General features: G+C 38.5%; 1 protein-coding gene and 1 non-coding gene across 11 annotated transcripts in view; both read right to left on the reverse strand.

Annotated features, from left to right (window-relative positions):
* Window positions 1–14,747, reverse strand: part of OPCML (opioid binding protein/cell adhesion molecule like) — a 1,172,302-nt gene that overhangs the window by 1,067,850 nt on the left and 89,705 nt on the right. The window lies entirely within an intron of this gene.
* On the reverse strand, window positions 955–1,058 carry LOC118146037 (small nucleolar RNA U13). Its single transcript, XR_004731506.1, has one exon. It is a non-coding gene; the product is annotated as a small nucleolar RNA U13 (small nucleolar RNA).

Raw genomic sequence — 14,747 nt, forward strand, 5'->3', positions numbered from 1 at the left:
CTATAAATAATTATTTCCAAAATGCTCATGTGCGTTCTCAAACACACACTTTACATGCAGCCACATACGAACATATGCACAATGTGTAGTCACAAAATACGCAATTGAGGATTGCATAGTAGATGAGTAGTGGATCAGAACTGGGAATAAATTGTTCATTCTCAAATTTAAGAAATACTAACAAACCTACCACAACAACAGCAACAGCAAAATACATTGCTTACATTGTCACTTTCAAAAACAAAAAGAAGAAAACAAATTAACAAAAACCTAGGAGCTGATTATTGCATAAGTGAGTGCAAAAAGATTGTTAAGTTTTGGTTCCTCCACTTGGTGTGTTTGTGACTTGGCAAAATGAAAAAATGGAATATAGTGAGGCAATGGGTAAGGAACTGTGAGGCCATCTTTTGTGATCCATCCCCTCATCCCAAGGCTTTTACATTGATAGAATTTCCCTATTAAAGTCAAAATGCCCATATTGCATGAGTTAACAGTTTCACTTCACTCATCTTTCACTTAAAATTTTCTCAGGATCTGTAGGTTCTGGGCTGTCAATCTTACCAATGTGATCTCAAAATCCAGTATTCCACATTCACATTTGTGAGCGCCAAGACATAATATGTCCTGTATCAAGGACTACTTGTGAAAATGAAAGAGCATACAATTGGGGAAATACAGGTTTATGGCCCAGTTCCACCGCTTACTAGCTGTGTGACCTTGAATAGTTACTAAAATTGTCAGTTTCTTCAAGCTGTAAAGTGAGGAGAATAATAGAACCTAACTCACTTGGTTCTTCTGAGGAGCAAAGGTAATATTTTATGTGAAAACCCCTGCACGACTGCATAGTTTAAAACCTTTCAGTCCTTAGCACTCAGAGGTATGTTGCAATGCTTTTCTATTTTGGTTCATTTATACACACTCATGGCCTCGTTTTTGTTGTTCATGTTGTTTTCATGTCAGATAGGTAACGTGCCAATATAATGACCAGGTTCAAGAGTGGCACATCTCACACATGCACGCTAACACCCAGCCATCATGCTTATGAACCTCAGAATCATCTGCTTCCTTTCTTTTCATCTAAACCTCATGATTGTTTAAGTTTTTAGCACACCTATCTAATTTATATGACATCTTATTTCTCTGACAGTAAATCAACATTTATTTATTAGTAACTGATGATGTTGTCTAATGATCAGGACCCAGATTGTAGTGTGTTATGTATCAGCCAAGCCAAATGCTGTCATTAGATAGACACAGGGAAGAGTGGAGCTTGTTCTGCCTGTCACGGACAGAAGCCATTATCAATAACCCAATAATATCAATAGGGACTAAGATGAGATGGCGAGTATTCTGGTTTGTGTGGCAGTGGAAGGAAGGTCACATGGTGTTGCTGGATCTATCTCCCACCATGGCAAGGACCCAGGTTCCTCATTTGTGGTGTCTCTTTGGCCCAGTGTCCACACAAACTGCTTTTCAGTGCTACGAATACCAGGGCTTGACTGGGTCAAGCCTTGAGTTTATTAGAGAGATCTCAAACAGAGGAAGCTAAGACTTCACTAAGAAAGTCAGCCTCAGCCACATGGATTTACCTTTAACCCATCTCAAACCCCATGAAGTGATAAGAAAGCCACTTAGGGGGTGGGAGTAACAGCTCATAAGAGCATTGCAAAGAAGTAAGAGCTGTGCCAGTAGACAAAAAATGTTGATGATTGTCTAAACAATAGAAAGCAAATAGTATCAAAGTCGTGGGGACAAAAAGGAACGACAAATAAAACAAGAGTCCAAAATGGATGTAAGAGAGGGCTTGAGGGATAAGAAGGCCAAGGAGTGTGAGCACGGGTTAATAGGGAATACGGCGTGGGCAATCTGAGACAGGTGCTGGCGTCTCTGAGGCTGCTGGTCTATAACAGTTGATGCTCGGTGGCAGCTTGACTGGACGGATAGTGCCTGGTGACTGGTGAAGCATTGTTTCTGGGTCTGTCTGCGAGGGTGTTGACTGAGGAGACAGACATTTGGGTCAGTGGACTAAGACAGAAAGACCCCCCTCAATGTGGGTGGGCACCATCTAGTAGCTGCCAGCACCGCAGAAACAAGGCAGGAGGAAGAAGCGGGGAGGTGAACTTGCTGCATCTTCTGCCTCGCTCTCTTCCCAGGCAGGGACCCTTGCTTCCTCCCCTCCTGCCCTCAGGCATCAGACTCCAGTTCTTCAGCCTTTGGACTCTGTAACTTGCACCAGTGACCTCCCCGGGGCTCTCAGGAGGCCCCAGTCAGAGGGCTGCACTGCCAGCTTCCCTGGTTTTGAGGCTTTTTAACTTGGACTGGGCCACTATCAGTTCTCTCTATCCCCAGCTTGCAGATGGCCTATCTTGGTGGGACCTCTTTGTGTAAAATCATGTGAGCCAATTCTCTCTAATAAACTCCCTTTCATGTGTACCTGTATCTTATTCATTCTGTCCCTCTGGAGAACCTTAATACATATCCCCTCCACCACTGCCCGACTCCTTCACCTGACCCAGTCAAGCCCTTGGTATTCATAGCACTGAAAAGCAGTTTGTGTGGACACTGGGCCAAAAAGGCACCACAAATGGTGACCACGGGTCCCCCACCCAGGGTGGGAGATAGACCCAGCAACACCCTGTGAACCTCCTTCCACTGCCACACAAACCAGAATACAGGCAGGTAAACAACCCCAGCCCAAGAGGAGAGGAAAGTTTTGAAAAAAAACAAAGGGAAACATAGAAAATCAAATCTCATTCTCCATTTGAAAGAAAACATTCTTTTTAAAAAAAGCAGCATTCAAGAGAGCAAAGAAAAGATGAAGACCTTATACTATATTAATGCCCTTAGAGTAATTCTAGAAAATAATAAATCTTTAAACAGAAACAACTAGATCCTAAAATTAAGAATGATCGGGCCGGGCGCAGTGGCTCACGCCTGTAATCCCAGCACTTTGGGAGGCCGAGGCAGCTGGATCACGAGGTCAAGAGATCAAGACCATCCTGGTCAACATGGTGAAACCCTGTCTCTACTAAAAATACAAAAAATTAGCTGGGTATGGTGGCACGTGCCTGTAATCCCAGCTACTCAGGAGGCTGAGGCAGGAGAATTGCCTGAACCCAGGAAGCGGAGGTTGCGGTGAGCCGAGATCGCGCCATTGCACTCCAGCCTGGGTAACAAGAGTGAAACTCCGCCTCAAAAAAAAAAAAAAAAAATGAATGATCTTCAAAGTAAAGTAATAGTAAGCGTTAATGTTCTAAATACTAAAACAATCTCATCATGGGTATAGATGAAGAGTAACAGCTAGAAGATCAAACTAAGGTTTCTCCTATAAAAATCGTAGATAAGAAAAAACTAGAAAATATCAACAGAATATTAAGAGATATAGAGGAGTTCTGAAAAAGAAAAATTAGCAGAAAAAAGATAAAAAGATACTGGAATAAATTTACTTAGAGCTGAATAAACACATGGGTCTTCAGATTGAAAGGATCGACGTCACGCCAAAATGAGTTTTAAAATGTCCTCAACTTTCAACATTATGGTAAAATGTCAGAACACCATACATAAACATTTAAAAAATTTCCGAAGAGAGAATAACAGATTACTTACAATAATATAGCAATTAAATTTAAATCTTATTTTTTAACAGCAAAACTCAAAGCTACAAGAAAATGAACCAAGACTGTTATTTTAAACCCAGACTCCACACCCTGGCAAACTTGCATTCAAGTATGAGGACAAAATGAAGATTTTTGAACCTTCAAAGACTTGGAAATTTTTGCCATCCATAAATACTTCAGGGGGAAAAATATGTAAGGAAAATCCCATAAAATAGAAAACAAAACCAAGTAAAAAGATACAAGAAAGAGTAGTAATCAAATAAAACACTAAAAGTTATAGTCAAGTTTAAATAACTGTTGATACTTGATGTTTTTAAAATGTGTAAAATAACCATCTGGAACTAAAATCCCAGATGTTCTCAACCATGGAGGCTGCCAGGGAGAGTGGTGAGAAGTGTAAGAATACTAAATTTTTATTCTTATGTAAGAAGAAGATATCGATATTATAGCAGTTGACAGAATTGCTAAAATTGTTCAAAATATAAATGTAACCACTAGAAGAATAGAAATAGACATATACATTTCAAATCACAAGGAAGGGAATATAATGGAATAAAATATAAAATCAATTCAGCCACAGGCAATATCAAAAGAAACAACAACAACAGACAAACAGAAAAACCCAGTTAAATGAAAGTATATCAGCAATCACACAAAAAAGTTCATTTTAAACTCTGAAAAATAAAATGCAGTGACCTGTGGAGTACAAGAGGGCCCCTGAAATTAAAAGACACAGAGGGAATAACAGACAAAGGATGGAAAAATGAATACTAGATGTGACAAAATAAGAAGTAGATACTTGATCTTTGCACCTTAATCCCTGTAATTTCTGATAGGAGCGATAAGTATGTCTGGTTCTAGTGAGGTGGCTCTTTGAGAGCCCGAGGTCACTTCCACAGGAAGGCTGTTTTCCAGGAAGACCAAAGCATGATTTTCCCTTTGCAACTTCAAGCCCCATCCACGCTTTCTGGTGAGGGGAAAAGAGCTAGAGCTGCAGTTGATCCCCAATGGTCAACGATTTAATTAATAATGCCTTCATGAAAGCCCCTAAAAATTAATAGTTCAGAGTGCTTCCAGGTTGATGAACACATCAAGGGGCTTGGAGGGACGTGCACCTGGAGAGGGCATGAAAGCTCCATGCCCCTACACAGCATACCTTGCCCTACGAATCTTTTCCATTTAGCTGGTCCTGAGTTGTATTCTGTATAATCAGCTGGTAATAATAAATAAAGAAATTTTCTGAGGTCTGTGGGCCTTTCTAACAAATTAAAGACCCTGAGAAAAGAGTCATAGGAATCCTGATTTATGGCAGGTTGGTGAGAAGAATGGTAGAAGCCCGAGACTTGTGATTAGCACCTGAAGTGGGGCAGTCCTGTAGGACTGAACCCTTAACCTGCAGGTTCTTTGCTAGCCCCAGGTAGTGTCAGAAATGACTTGAAGCATTGGGCTCCCCGTTGCGGAGGGTAAAAGATTGTTCAAAAAAAATAAAAGCTAACCTCAATCAAACAAAAATTAAAACAAAACAAACAAATAAAACTCCATCAAACCACACCTAGATGAGTTTATAGGAAAAATCCCATCTGTTTCAGGGAATAGGAAATGTTTGTGAGGTCAACCTAACTCTAACACCAAAACCAAACTACAAAGAAGAAATGAGGGCCGGGCGCGGTGGCTCACGCCTGTAATCCCAGCACTTTGGGAGGCCGAGGCAGCTGGATCATGAGGTCAAGATACAGACCATCCTGGTCAACATGGTGAAACCCCGTCTCTACTAAAAACACAAAAAATTAGCTGGGCATGGTGGCGCGTGCCTGTAATCCCAGCTACTCGGGAGGCTGAGGCAGGAGAATTGCCTGAACCCAGGAGGCGGAGGTTGCGGTGAGCCGAGATCGCGCCATTGCACTCCAGCCTGGGTAACAAGAGCGAAACTCCGTCTCAAAAAAAAAAGACAAAGAAGAAATGAAAGGAGCACTTTTGTTTCTCTAAGATTCCTAAATAAAATATGAGCAAGTCAAATCCAGCTGCAAATTAAAAGAATACTGTATCATGACAAGCACATTTAATTCAGGAATACCAAAATGGTGTAACATCAGGAAAGCCATTAATGTAACCAGGTATGATAATAGATTAAAAGAGAAATCCAGCATAATAATTTTAGTAAATGTTGAAAAGCATTTGATAAAATTTAATGACTATTCCTGAGTAAACAAACTTTTGGGCCAGCTAGAAATACATGGAAGGTCTTTAACTTTATAAAAGCTTTAAACAGAAACCAGGCTAGGTGCAGTGGCTCATGCCTATAATCCCAGCACTTTGGGAGGCCAAGACAGGTGGATTACCTGAGGTCAGGAGTTCGAGACCAGCCTGACTAATATGATGAAACCCTATCTCTACTAAAAATACAAAATTAGCTAGGCATGGTGGTACCTGCCTGTAATCCCAGCTACTTGGAAGGCTGAGGGGAGGAGAATCACTTGAACCCAGGAGGCACAGGTTGCAGTGAGTGCAGTGAGCCAAGATTGCATCATTACACGCCAGCCTGCGCTGTTGCCCAGAGTAAAACTCCAACTCCAAAATTTTTTTTAAAAAGAGAAAGAAATGATTACTATCAATGTTTGACCAAGTACAGTGGCTCACGCCTGTAATCTCAGCAATTTGTGAGGCTGAGCCAGGTGAACACCTGAGGTCAGGAGTTCAAGACCAGCCTGACCAACATGGTAAAACCCTTTCTCTACTAAAAATACAAAAATTAAGTGGGCATGGTGGTGGGCGCCTGTAATCCCAGCTACTTAGGAGACTGAGGCAGGAGAATTGCTTTAACCCGGGAGATGGAGGTTGCAGTGAGCCAAGATGACACCATTGCATTCCAGCCTGGGAAACAAGAATGAAACTTTGTCTCAAAAAAAAAAAAAAAAGCAGAAACCTACAGCAATTATATATAAGATTTCTATTAGAAATAGGAACAAGAAAAAAACAAAAGACCACCTTCTGCATTACACTACAGGCTTAGCCAATAAAAATGTCAAAGTAAATGTGTAAGTAATATAAATATCACAAAGAAACTTAGAAAATTATAGTAATTTCCTGCAGTATGATTGCCTACATCTAAACCCAAACTACAAAGAAGAAATGAAAGTTCAGTTTGCTTCCAGGTTGATGATTTTAAGATTCCACAGATAAATTATTAGAATAAAAACTCTTCAAATAAAAACGTTCTGCCAGGTGACAGACACATTCTCACATATAAAAATTAATTATTATCTTATATGTTAGCATATATTATAAAGTAGAATTTATAACTAAAAATAAATCCAGACCTATTTCTTTCTTTATGTTACACACACACACACACACACACACACACACACTGTAAAGTGCATTTGGAGGAGGAAAAAAAGCTCAAGGATAACATGAAAATTTTGAAAAAGAAAAAAATGGTAGGCAATTGCTTTATCAGTTTACTATCACATGAAAGAAAAACTATTGTAATAAAAAAAATTGGACTATTGATACAAAAAGGAAATAAATGGGACAGAATTTGAGAATTAAGAAACAGATCTATGAATTCATGGGTGTTTATTTTCTGTTAAGATATAGGATGTAATTTCAAGTAAATATAGACGGGATATACTGTTTATATGTTGGTTTCATGGAAAACTAAACTACATAAATCTTCCATCTCACACCATAGGCAAACCATACATTTTCCAATTTCAAAAAGATTAGAGAGCTAAATATTTAATAATAAATAAGGCTTTATGATTATTGTTGTGTTTTTGTTTGCTTGTTTTAAAAATCTTGTTTGGGGAAGATTTCCTAAGTAGACTTTGAAAGGATAAGTCATAGTGGAAAAAAGTGGACAGATTTCATCAAAGAGTAATTTTAAACTTCTGAAACTTGAAAACAGAAAAATGGCACATCCAACATTGAAGAATACAAGAATAACTCTGAAAAATATTTTCCAACATACAATTAAGACAAAAGTTCTATATCATATATGTGTGTAAAGTACTTCCAAATTATTTTTTAATTGTTAAAGAACTCAACATAACACAAATTATGTTAAAATATAATTAAAATACAAACTTCAAGTGGCCAATAAATATATTAAAATATATGTAGCTCTACTAAAGCCAATAAAATGCTAATACTAATACCTAACATTTATTGAGCGCTTGCTACTGGCCAGCCACTGTTTCAGAGTTTACCTGTGCTAATTTTGAAGCCTTACAACCAAGGCTTATAGTATTTTTTCCACTGCAAAGAAAGGACAGGTTGCCTGGAGATCCGAAATAACTTGCCCACAGAGCTCAGCTAGCTGTAGTGGAGCTTGGGTTTAAACTGCATTTGACTAGGTCTAAACCAGTTCACTACCCTGCCATGGTTTTATTGCTTTTGTTTTGTCAGTCATCAAATTGGCACAACTCTTTATAAAGAGTCGACAATATTCAGTGTTTGTAAGAGTGAGAAAAACTTTTATTCTCAAATATTCTTGGTGGCATTATAAATTGAGAGTCTTTTTAATGCTATATATGGACTCTTTAAAAACATTTTAAAGCACACTGCTTGACCCAAGAATTCCACTTCCATGAAAATAACCATTAAGAAATAGTTAACATATGCAAAAGATGTTTACAAGAAATGTTTATGGCACCATTATTTGCAAGAGTGGAAATGCAGAATCAACATACATGTCAGTAAATAGGCTTCTAGTGAAACAATTTGGGGAAAATCCATGCAATAAAAGAGCATTCAATCTTAAATAAAAATGAAGTAGGTCCATTCTTACTAAACTAATATGAATTGATATGGAACAATTGCAAACACAGTGACCTACTGTTGCTGAAAAAATATTGCAAAAGCAAACATATTTAAACCTGTGTGTATGTGTGTGCGTGTGTGTGCATCTTTTTTTTTAGGAAAGAAGGTAGGAAGAAAAGAAAAAAGTGTATGAGTTTGTATGTAATCACTTAAAAGACACTAGGAAGACATATAGCAAGCTGTTTTCACTATTACCAGTGGTTCCTGCTGGACCGAGGAATAGAAGTGTGTTTCAATTGGAAAGCAGGGAAGGGAAAAATATGGACTTAAACATGATATTTAATATCAATTGCTATTCTTTGGATCTTTTACAAGGAGAAGATATTCATGTCATATTTATGAAATGAAGACAATTATAATAAAAGAAAGATCAAATGTAAAAGTGATGAATTAAAACTGAACCCTCAGAAAACACAGACAATTTAAACAAGAATGTTAGACAGCACGTTACTGCAGTAGTTGCATCCCATCACACCAATTCACGGTCACGGCAGGGACGCCCATCTGGGAAATAAACATGATCAACCTCTCTAAAGACTCAGGGTGCTTAAAAGAGCCCCAACCAATCTTTGATATGAAAGCTTCACAGCACCTTTCTGTTTTAGGAAAGTGCTAGGTTCCACACTGGGTGTTTTTATATATCATGCCAAGTCATTTCATTGAGATCTGCCGGCGATTCTGCCTGGAGCTTTCAGATTCCTTCTCATTTTACCAACATCAAGCTGCATCCTTAACACAAGGCTGCTCCTGAAATGATTCCACCGACAGATGCAGAGACAGCTTTGGCAGAAATAACTTTAGGCTCCTATTCTCCTTTCCTTGTTGAAACATGCACAGCATTGCTCATTACAGTTAATCAGACTCACAACACTTCATCCTGGCTGAAAATAATAGGCCCCATTGTACATTAGTAACCAGGTTACTTCACCCCTTCATTGCTGCAGTTAACACCCATTATTTCCTCCAGGCACCAATATTTCGAAATGGGATCATTTAGCTCTGAAGTATGTTAAGCCTTCTGTGTGCAGCACTTCTTTTGTCAGAAGGAGGAATTCGAGGTGGCTGAGCCTTTGTCCTAGCTATTGAGCTGCCTGTGACAAAGTCAGTGTGGACATCCACCTCACATACCGTGTTTAGAAACAGGGCTTTGGGGACTGGCGACTGGCATACACCTGTTACCCCAGTACTTTGGGAGGCAAAGGGTGGAGAACCACTTGAGACCAAGAGTTCAAGACCAATTTGGGCAAAATAGAGAGATCTGTCTCTCAAAAAAAAGATAAATAAATAGAAAAAGAGCCTTGGCGTCTTGTTAATATGCTGTTATTGAGCAACGTGCCTGACACTCAGAAGATCAGAGGATTACAGCACCGAGATACCGGCTTTCCCCTCTATTTGCACTGGAGCCTCTGAGAACAGGAGAGATACAGCCCTTTCTAAATGCTTCCCCATGCCTCAAGTAGAGGCAGCAGCAAGGAGCAGAAAAGCAGGCTGCAGGCTTTTTCCTGCTAGCTCTAAGCATGTTCGGGCAGAGAAGGACGTAGAGAATGAACTACCTAATGTTCTTAGACACAAGGTAGTAGTCATTTCTGTGTCTGGTGACACAGAAAGAAAAGAATTAGTCTCCTACTTTCAACAAGCTTAAAGCTATCACCGTATAATTTTCAAAATGTTAAACATGCCTCTTATACAAATACTAAGTTAGCACATGTCACAGATGTATTTAACTTATTAATGAAAGAACTGAAAGAAGAGTACAGCTAGTTCAAAGACTATTTCAGACACTGAGTTAGTTATATACATAGGTCTGCAAAAATGTTAGACTAGGATTGCTAAATTAAATATAAAACTGGTTAATGTCCTACAGAACAATAAAACTAATTTCTAGGGTTATCTTTTCTCACTTTGGACAAGAATAATTTATGTTGATATTAGTCTTGTAAAAGTTGATATTTAAACTTACAAGGTAACAAAATATCCTAATCAATAATAAACACTAAGTCAAACAGTAGCATCCCTAGGGAAATAGATAAACTTTTTAAAGCCTAATAACATTTCATTATGATATTGCAAACCATGTCGTTTTCTTTTTTCTTATTTCTAACTTGGAGGTGTTTTGTTTGTTTGTTTCTTTGTTTGTTTGTTTGTTTGTTTGTTTTGCATACAGCTGTGTCCATGGTGATCCTGGATGGTAGATGGACACTGCCATAGCCCATCTACACAATTTCATGATTAAAGGCCGCCAAGAGACCACACTGTTCAATTCCCTCTCTCCACATGGGTTTGGGTTAAATGACAAGAAGTCAAATCTGTGAAAAGGGGCAGTTGACATGAGCGTATGCCATGCCTCAAGCTGAAACTCAGGCAGACCTGCTCTCTGCCACTTTTTGGCTAAACATAATCCCAGATCAATGTTCTCATCTGTAAGCGAAGGTAATCATGGCACCTACATCATAGACTGGAGCAGGGAGTAAAGGAGATAATCCAGGCAAAGTGTTTCATGGACGGTCAAGCATTTACCCAACAGTTAGCAAATGCTGCTGCTGCTGCTGCTGTCGCTGTTTCTATACCTTACAGCTAAATTCTATCATCACTCATCATCTGGAGAATGTGGTAAAATTTAACTTCAGTTGGATACAACTTGGGAAAAGGAGAGAAACTCACAAAATAATAAAATAAACTGCAGAAAATGTAATTTGCACCCTGGCTAAAGAAGTCATCCTTGAACTGGGTTTCTATGCACTCCAGAGTAGATTTTAAGCAAAGATTGGCTCAAGGATTATAGCCTTACTGTTCTTCCTCTGAGGAGAAAAGGAAAAGTGAGAAATGAGACAGGGATTTAAATGCAATGTTGGTGGGAGATATAAAGTTGATTGGGAGGATAAGAAAATGGGGTTGAGGAGAGAAGGGAGGGGGAGCTGCCAAGACTGTTTGAAAAGTCAGATGTGACTATCTATTAGTAACGTGTCTGTGATTTTATGGGCTAAAAGGGGGTCAAAAATATCTGTTCAACCCACCTGACTGGAATAGCATAAAGATAAAAGAAACAGAGCAAAACTTTAAAAGTATATTCTGCTAATAAGATTCTTATCTTTTTATTCTGCTTACTGGGTCCGTAGGAGGCCAGGAAGCTCAGATATTTCACTCTGAGCTACACAATGGTTATGAGATTAAGCATCTCTCTGACAAGAACTAGAACTCCCAATCTCCCCTCAGTCTTTCTGTAATCAGTTTTGTAGTTGAAATAGCAATGGATACAGGTGATATCCTTTGTAGTTTGCATCCGTATTTTCTGTTGGACAAAGTTAAATATTTGCGGAGTTTTAAAAAACTCTCTTACTATGTGTTTTTGAATAATCATACAGAGATAAAACTTACATACCGTAAACCCACCCGCTGTTATATAACTAGTTGATTTTACTTTCTCCCCCCATCTCAGCCTCCGGAGTAGCTGGGACTGTAGGCGTGCACCACTACACCCAGCTACTAATGATCTTTTTTTTTTTTTTGAGACGGAGTTTCGCTCTTGTTACCCAGGCTGGAGTGCAATGGCGCGAACTCGGCTCACCGCAACCTCCGCCTCCTGGGATCAGGCAATTCTCCTGCCTCAGCCTCCCGAGTAGCTGGGATTACAGGCAAGCGCCACCATGCCCAGCTAATTTGTTGTATTTTTAGTAGAGACGGGGTTTCACCATGTTGACCAGGATGGTCTCTATCTCTTGACCTCGTGATCCAGCCACCTCGGCTTCCCAAAGTGCTGGGATTACAGGCTTGAGCCACCGCGCCCGGCCGCTACTAATGATCTTTAGTAAATTTATAGAGTTGTGCAACGACCACCACAATCCAGTTTTAGAACCCTTTCCAACTCCTAAAAAAAGATTCCTTATTCTTATTGGTTGTTATTTTCCATTTTCATCCTGCAGTCCCAGGCAACCATAAGCTACTTTTTCTCTATAGATTTGCCTTTTCTGGACATTTCATAAAAATAGAATCACACAACATTTTGTCATTTGTGTCTGGCTTTTTTATACAGCGTAAGTTTTTCGAGGTTCATTCATGCTTAAGCCTGTTTCAGTAGCTTATTTCTTTTTATTGTTGAATAGTACATTGCCTGGATGACTACATTTTCCTTATTCATTCACCAGATGATGAACATTTGCATTGTTTCCAATTATTTAGTATGAATAATTTTGCTCGAACTTTTGCATATAAGTCTCTTTATAGATATATCTTTTCTTTTCTCTTACATAGATACCTAGGAGTAGAATTGCTGTGCCATATAGCACATTAAGTTTATGTTTTTATTAAAGCATTTACTAAACTGCCAAAGTATATTTTTTAAAGTATCCATACCATTTTGCATCCCCACTAGCAATGTATGAGAGTTCCAAGCTCCCTATATCTTTGTCAGCTCTTGATACTCTCTGTCTTTTTTTGATTGAAAAGGCATCTCATTGTGGTTTTAGCCTGCATTTCCCCAAGTAATAATGTTAAGCATTTCTACATGTGATTCTCAGCCATTCAAATATGTTCTTTGAAGAGATAACTATTTAAATCCTTTGGTCTTTTGTTTTTAGTAATTTCAACTTTCATTTTAGATTCAAGTGGTGCATGCACAGGCTTGTTGCCTGGTATATTTCTCAATGCTGAAGTTTGGGGTGTGAATGATCCCATCACCCAAGTACTGATCACAGTACCCAAGAGTTCATTTTTCAACTTTGGCCTCCTTCTCTCCCTTCTCCCTCCAGTTGCTTCCCATTGTCTATTGTTGCCATTTTTATGTCCATGACTATCTAATGTTTAGCTCCCACTTATAAGTGAGAACATGCAGTATTTCATTTTCTGTTCCTGCATTAAGGTTAATAGCCTCCAGGTGCACCCATGTTGCTGCAGAGAACATTATTTCATTCTTTTTCACGGCTGCATAGTATTCCATGAAGTAGATATACCACATTTTCTTTATTCAATACACCATTGATGGGGTCTTAGGTTGATTTCATGTCTTCGCTATTGTGAACAGTATGATGATGAACATACAATGCAAGTATCTTTTTAGTAGAATAAAAATCCTTTGCTTATTTTTAAATTGAGTTCTTCGCCTTATTGTTGAGTTGCAAGTATTTTCATGTATTCTATGCATAAGTGTTTTATTAGCTATATAATTTTTAAATATTGGCCCTCAGCCTGTGGGTATCTTTTCATTTTCTTAATGGTGACTTTAGAAGCTTGAAAGTTGTAAATTTTGAAAAAGTCCAGTGTATTATTTTTTTTCTTTGTGAATCATGCTTTTGGTATCATCTCTAAGAACTCTTTGCATAACCCAAGATCACAAAAATTTTCTTTCATGTTTTATTTTAGAAGTTTTATAGTTTTAACTTACATTTAAATCTACAATCTATTTCTAATTATATTTTGTGTATGATATAAGATCGTGGTCAAAATTAATCATTTTGCATGTGGATATTCAGTTGTCCCGTTATCATCTGTTGAAAGGATTATTTTTAACCCATTAAATTACCTTAGCACTTTTGTCAAAATTCAGCTGACCATAAATAACATGTTGGGTTTTTTCCCCTAAACGCTCATTTCTATTCCATGAGCTACATGTCTAACCTTGCCCCAGTACCACCCTTTATTTTTTCCTGTAGAAATGACTAGGGTTTTTTGTTTGTTTGGTTGGTTGGTTTAATTTTATTGTTTTTGAGATGGAGTCTCACTCTGTTACCTAGGCTGAAGTTCAGTGGTGTGACTTTGGCTCACTGTAATATCCACCTCCCAAGTTCAGGGGATTCTCCTGCCTCAACCTCTCCAATAGCTGGGATTACAGGCACCTGCCACCATGCTCAGCTAATTTTTGTATTTTAAGTAGAGATGAGGTTTCACCCTGTTGGCCAGGCTGGTCTCAAACTCCTGACCTCAGGTGGTCCGCCTGCCATGGCTTCCCAAAGTGCTGGGATTACAGCCATGAGCCACCTCACCTGGCCCAGAAATGTCTAGTGTTTTTAACCCCAAGTCTTGGATATCATCATCTAGAGGTCCAGGAATACAGAAAGGAAAGTTTGTAACATATATTTTATATACACAATTCACAAGATGAACATGATCGCAGTGAATATTGTGGTTTATATCTACTGCCAAATTTGTAATCTATTAACACATACAGATACATAATAAAACATAACAAAATCCACCTGGGAGCCTATAAATTTGATGCATTTTTTTAGATTAAAACTACAAGTGTGGATAATTAACAAGTATTAGTTTATCATTATGCACAATCCATGTTTAGTCTTCACATGTTCATAATTATTT

The sequence above is a fragment of the Callithrix jacchus genome, chromosome 10 (assembly GCF_049354715.1).
Source record: "Callithrix jacchus isolate 240 chromosome 10, calJac240_pri, whole genome shotgun sequence".
Taxonomy (NCBI): Eukaryota; Metazoa; Chordata; class Mammalia; order Primates; family Cebidae; genus Callithrix; species Callithrix jacchus.